This window comes from Petaurus breviceps, unplaced genomic scaffold, assembly GCF_028583685.1.
Source record: "Petaurus breviceps papuanus isolate PSGF00001 unplaced genomic scaffold, PetGlider_PUasm1.0 90847, whole genome shotgun sequence".
Taxonomy (NCBI): Eukaryota; Metazoa; Chordata; class Mammalia; order Diprotodontia; family Petauridae; genus Petaurus; species Petaurus breviceps.
The window spans coordinates 4,051,928-4,058,261 of record NW_027187360.1 but is presented as its reverse complement, the minus strand read 5'-3'; the positions used below and the strand labels follow the sequence as shown (position 1 = coordinate 4,058,261).

The following is a 6,334-nucleotide window of genomic DNA, read 5'->3' as shown; positions in this document are numbered from 1 at the left end:
GGTTTTAACTTCCGGTATGACACAGGAAGCTTAATGGACTACTATTGAGGGTGTGTGCTAACCTGTCACCCCTCCCTTTGTGCTGACTCTAATAAAGGCTGACAATGCTGGTGTCTTTATTTTTATTATTAAATTCTTTCCATTTTAAATGGTGCCCCAGCAAGCCATTTTACTTCCCCACAACCTTTGGCCAATGCATAGATTGTATCCCTCTCCCACCCACTCATCCACCCTGTCTTACATGGGCCTTTGGTGAGGGATTCAGGGTTCTTTCAGTGTCTTTTCTTCCCCCACCTTCATCATGGGGTGCTGCTCTTCCCTTCTTCCTAAAATCAGTCTCCCCATTTCAGTGATACTTCCTTGCTTCTGGCCAGTAGCCAACCCAGGTAGGGTTGGAAGAAATCCCTGACTCCCTTTGCTTCTCATTTTTGGAACTACATTTAATACATCACCAGCCTGGGAAATGACTATCTAAACTGTCTGCAAAGCTGGATCGCCCCCTCCATCAGCCCTGCCACGCGAGGGTGCTGGCACGGGCAGTGTTTTTAGCTCAGCTTTTGGTACAATGACAACAGCAGTAATTTCCCAGGATTGCTCAGATCTGCCAGTTTAGCAAAGGTTTTAGTAGTTAAAAGGAAGGGCTGCCTGAAGACTCCCTAAGCACACACTCCAGCTGAAAACACTGGACTTATCCATGAAAGTGGAAGAAATGTGATGTGACAAGCATTGCACTCACTTGGTTGCTCGTTGCCATAGCTTAATGACAGGTTTGGAATTCAATGGCGGGAACAAAACCTTCGATTTGAATTCGGCACAGATTTAGGTTTTGGCACTTCCTCCTTTTAAGCTCTTCAACAAAGATCGAAAGGGGAAAAACCTGGGTGCATTGCAGATCCCAGAATTTGGCTGGCAGAACTCCCTGGCAAATCACTGCCTTTTCTGATTCACTGTCTTGGACCACTAGCTGCTGCAATGTGGATACAAACTTAAATAAAATCAATTTATTGTGTCCTGAGGGTTTTTTTTAAAAATTCAGTATTTGTGTAAATCCACATTTTAAAGCAGCAGCTGTCAAGTCAGAGAAAAGAATTGTTTCCATTAAAACTTTTGGGGAAAATATTCGTTGTAAGGATTTCATATCCTCTGTAATTAAAGTTTAACATAACAGTATTCCATAAGCAGCCTTTTTATTGTCAGACCATTGCCTGGTTTTAATATAATAAAGTGTGCGTTAATATTAAGAGGCTGCAGTCTTATTCCTCTTAGCTTATTGATTTAGGAGCAGAACTGCTCTGAGCTGTGGCCTTTAATGTCCTGGATGCTAGAAAGAGAGCCTTCTGTGCCTAGCTAGTTCATAACCTTTTTTGTCATGTGTTCAGTTAATGTAGATTTTCCAAATAAGTTCTTTCTAACCACTGTATTTTCTGCCCTGATAAAACTTATGGCCAAACAAAACAAACACTAGGGTAGTGGGAAAGGAGCCTGTCTTCCCTCGTCTCAGCAACTCTGTTACTGTTAGTGATATGCATTTCTTTCTGTTTAAAGTTGCAAATCACAACTTCCCCCAAGAAGTTGTTCATCTCTTGCTGAAAGTAATTGATAGCTTTGCTGATTTAAGCTCCAGAGGTGTTTATCTTGTTGGATTTTAATTGTTTGAAATGAAACAGTTTTGATTTTGAAGAACTGAAAATTTGGGTGACCAAATAAAATTACTTGAATAGTCGAGTTGAGGTGATGGATAGTCAAGAAGTTACTGAGAATGTACAGACCTGGACCCTCTTGCTATTAGGGCAGATTACTATTACCATATCTGGAAAGTGTTCCCCCTATCCTCTTCCAAGTGTTTCTTTGGTTTGTTAGCTTTCCAAAGATTAGAGCGGTCTCATTGAGTGCCTTCCTCCAAGAAGAAGGCTCCTGAGCCACCCTCAGCCATGTAGTACCTCTCTTTAGACTGAGCAGAGAAATGACCACTGGAGAAGGGAGGTGGGATGGGATTCCTTAAACAAATCCCCACAGGAAGAATGGCTTGAATTTCTGCAAAATAACCCTTTTTTAGGGCCATCAGTGTGAGTTGCTTTTAAGATAGAGCTAACAGTAACACCCCAAAAACTGTTGAATTCTAGTATTTCCAAATGAAATAAAATGTGGCTTCAGCTACTTTTTTTTTAAGGCTTAGAATTCTTTCTCTTGGTACTTTGCTCAACCTTAGTATAGGGACACTGATACCTCCTCTTCTTTCTTTTGTATGCAGCCCGAGCCAGCTAGATGAAAGGAGAAGACAGATCAACCCTTGGAAACATTTTGTTATCAGCACAGTTTGAAAGGTTTAGCTGTCGGAAAAACAGACTTAAGTACAGGACAGAAGAGGTGGTGAACTATATTCTTATAGTCCATGATATCCAAAAGCAGAGGCCAACAATCCATATGTTCATGTCCTGTAGTGCATCCCCCTTACATTCTTCCTGGTAGGATTTACCCAACCCAACTGTTAGTAGTATTTTTGAAAATGTCTTCAATGAAGTCTTCATTTAGACTTAAAATGTGATTGATTTGACTTCCCTGCCCCTGCCTTCCCCCCTTTTAGGGAGAAGATTGAAGGTGAGCAGTGCTCTGCTTATTGATGAACTTTCTAGACTGATGTAATTTGTGGGCAGGATCAAGATTTGTGAAGGCCTAAGCCTAGCATTAGAATAGAAAATGTTATTTCAACCTTCCAAGCATCAAAGAAAGCCTTCTGTGCCTGGCAATGTCATAGCCTTCTTTGTCACACATTTGCTTATTAGGGTCCTCTCTGACCCCTGTATTTTCTATCTTTACTCATGCAAAGAGGTTGCCATGTAAAATATCACTGTATTTGAATCAAATGGGATGCAAAAGTGACTGGGAAAATATAATTGCTGGGGGATTTGAGGGTGGGAGAAACTTTAGAAAACTGATTCCCTTTGGTTGCTAGATTTGCTTTCAATCTGTTACCGTATTGGTCCAGATATAGGCTACACTCTAAATGACATCTCTTTGAAAGGAAAAAAAAGAATGTCTACACTGAAAAAAATAATACTAAAGTTCCTTATAAAACTATATTTACTGTGAAAGACTTTTAAAAATTTTCAATTCAAATAAAGGGTTTTTAAATTCACTTTATCATCACTGCTTTGTCACTTTCACTGTCATTCTCTTCCTGCTTTCTATAACGTGTAACTTTAGGTGGCATTAAGGTTTCTATAAACCAAATTTTTTAGTGAGGTAAGGGGGAGTGGAGGAAGGGCAGAGTTAAGCCAATATTGGTACCAATACGGTAAATTTGCATTTACAAAATCAGGAAATAAGACATGAGCAATGTGTTAGAGCTGCCCTGTGACCTTTGCTGCATTCCTGAAAATGAGTGAGGGCAGGTATGTAGGGTTTTCAAAGCAATATCTGTATGGATTGTTTCTGAGGCTTTAGACCTATGGGTTGATTGGTATATGTGCCACCTCAGGCAAGGTTTAGTGTTGTCTAGCATTGTGAATGGTATAAAAATAAACGGTTATGCTATTTTTTCATTGCCCTATGGAGTGTCTTCAGTGATCTTGTTTATATTGCCCTAATGGATACATGCTTAGTATTTAATCTTTGGAAGATATGAGGGTGGAAGGAAGACTTTCGGTGTTTTCCTAAGCTTCACAGAGAGAACCTTGTGGTTTGGGTTGGACTGAGTATGTAACTTGCACATATGGATTTGAAGTGGCCTTCTAAAAGAAAGACTGCAGCTTTGACAACAGAACCTTGTTCTCTTGGAATTACAATTAGTAAATTTCAAAGGATCAATCATGGTTAACTAAAATATTTTGCTACACACTGCTTGAATAAAGGATATGGGCTATCAGCAGAAGTCTAGGAGTTTGTCACACCAAGATTTTCATCAAAATAGTATTTATGGTAATGGATTTAGCCTCTAAATTTGGAGACTGTTCTAAGCTCTCCCTTATGATTTGCTATGTGATCATTTCTCAGTGAATGTTTACCACTGCTTGACTCTCCTTGAGAGTGAGGTAGTACCCATGTGACCTTATAGGTTGAAAAGGTTTCAGATGAAAGCTTCCCCCAAACCAGAATAACACTAGACTGTGTCACCATTGTATTCTTAGGAACTGTAGAAATAGATATTGAACAAGAACATTTACAGTCTAATTATAAAGATCACAAAACAGAGGGTGCATGTTACTTATGAACCACCTTGAGAGAAAATATGGTCTGCTGAAAAAAAAAATGCTACACTGTCATTAAAGAAGTATGGGTCCCAATTTTAGTGTATGACATTGAGCAAGTCACATCTAACCTCCAATCTAACCTCTCTGGACTTTAGTTTCCTTCAGGGTCCCCATCCAGCTTTTAAGGTTCTAGGATGAGTTACCCTGTCTCTGTTAAGGCCTTTCTGACAACCAGGTCGGAAAGGACTAAATTTGTACTTGAAAAACCTGGGTTCAAATGTCAGCTCTGCACCTTAGTACCTGTGTGACTTTTTAGCCATTTAACTGCCCTACATCCAAATTTCCTCTTCTCTAAAGTGAGAGGATTGGACAAGATGATATCAAGTGTGTCGCCTCTAAGTCCTGTAATTCCATGCTTGTGCCAGATTCATGGAGGAGACACCTTTTAAGGTCAGAGAAATGGCTTTCATTTACATTGGCCGTTGTTAATATAGCTGTGAACTACTAAAACAGAAAGCATCAACAGAACTTGAAAATAAATTACAAGAAATCCTGGGATTTAGAGTTGGAAGAGACCTTAGGGATTCATCTAGTTCAGTCTCCTAATTTTACAGGTAAAAAAAATTGATTCACCCACAGTAAAAGTGACAGAACCATAATTCAGACCTTGACTCAATCTAGCACTCCTGCCACTACATCGTGCTGCTTTATCATATATGACCTTTGTATGATCAGGGATCCTTAGAACCATGTAGACCATCAGAGCTAAAAAGGTTCTTAGAAGTCATTTAGTTCAGGGCTTGTTAACCTGGGGTCCATGGACTTGGAAAATTAATTTTTTTTAACTCTTCCAACATAATTTCTTTCCTTTGTAGTTCTGTGTATTTTTATCATATTAATTTAAAAACATTATTTTGAGAAGGGCTCCATAGATTTTGCCAGATACAGACCATGACAAGAAATGGTTAAGAACCCCAGATCTATTTGAACTCTCATTTTAGAGAGGAAATAGACTTAGAGATGTCCCACACAGCTTGTAAATATTGGAATTCAGATCTTATGAAAGTTTGCAAACCATAAAGTATTATAAAAAGATAATAAAGTAAGGCTTCTTTGGGGTGTGGGAATGGGAAAGGGTTTAAGCTTTAGGTTTTTTACTCCAACTTTCCTTCTACTTCTCCAACTAGTAATATTCAGCAATATGCGTCTGCCAGTATTCCCTGATTGGTCTCTGGTTTCATTTTCTTACTGTTCCCCTTGGAAAAACAGCCAGGTATTTGAGGGGCAGGCCAGGAAAACCTTATATCCAATCTTCTCCATTGTTGGTAAAGATTGAGGGGGTAATGCTACAGAGAAGAGATTCACTGTTCAGGTCAGGGCATTGTAAAATTTCAAGATGATGCGGGGGGCGGGGGGGAGTTATTTTTCCTGCATAGCTCAGTGACTTTCACATAGCCTAGAAGATGCCATATAGTGTGCCCACATCAGAATGATCTCCCATAAGAAGCAATCAATGTTTTTCCTTTCCAGGGTGCCCTAAAGGATAAAAGTCTGAACCTTTGAGCAGCTATAGGTAGACCTACCCCCCAATATCTCTGGGATTTCATTTCAGTATGTAATTGAGAAATTATGTCTTTTTTCAACCAAAACGCCCCATCCCTGGAAGCAAGACTTTCCAAGAGATAGAACTATGAAGAACTAGAAGAGGCCTTAGAACATGAAATGTTAAAGCAAGAATGAACTCTACACCATTTAATCCAAGGATTCTTAATCTTTTTTATGTCATGGTCCCCTTTGGAGGTCAGGTAAAAGCTATGGATCCCTTCCCCAAATAATGTTTTTAAATACATAAAATAAAGCACATCAGATTAGAAAGGAATCCAGTTTTATGGAAGTGCAATTATCAAAATAATTTTTAAAACAAGTGTACAGATCCCAAGTTTAGAACCCCTCGTCTAGTCCAACCCCCTAATTTTATTTATGAAGAAACCCAGGCTGGGACAGAAGAAACAATTCTGCCAAAATCACATAGCAAGTTAATGGCAGAACTTAAACTAGAAACTCAGTAAATCTCTTTTAGTTTATTGATCCAACACCTTCCCCTATTTTAGAAAAGGGGATACTTTGCTCAGAAGGTCTTTCTG

At 39.2% G+C, this 6,334-nt stretch overlaps 1 long non-coding RNA gene across 3 annotated transcripts in view; it reads right to left on the bottom strand.

The window, feature by feature from the left end:
- Window positions 1-6,334, bottom strand: part of LOC138149401 (uncharacterized) — a 101,330-nt gene that overhangs the window by 48,065 nt on the left and 46,931 nt on the right. The gene's annotated exons all lie outside the window — the stretch shown is intronic.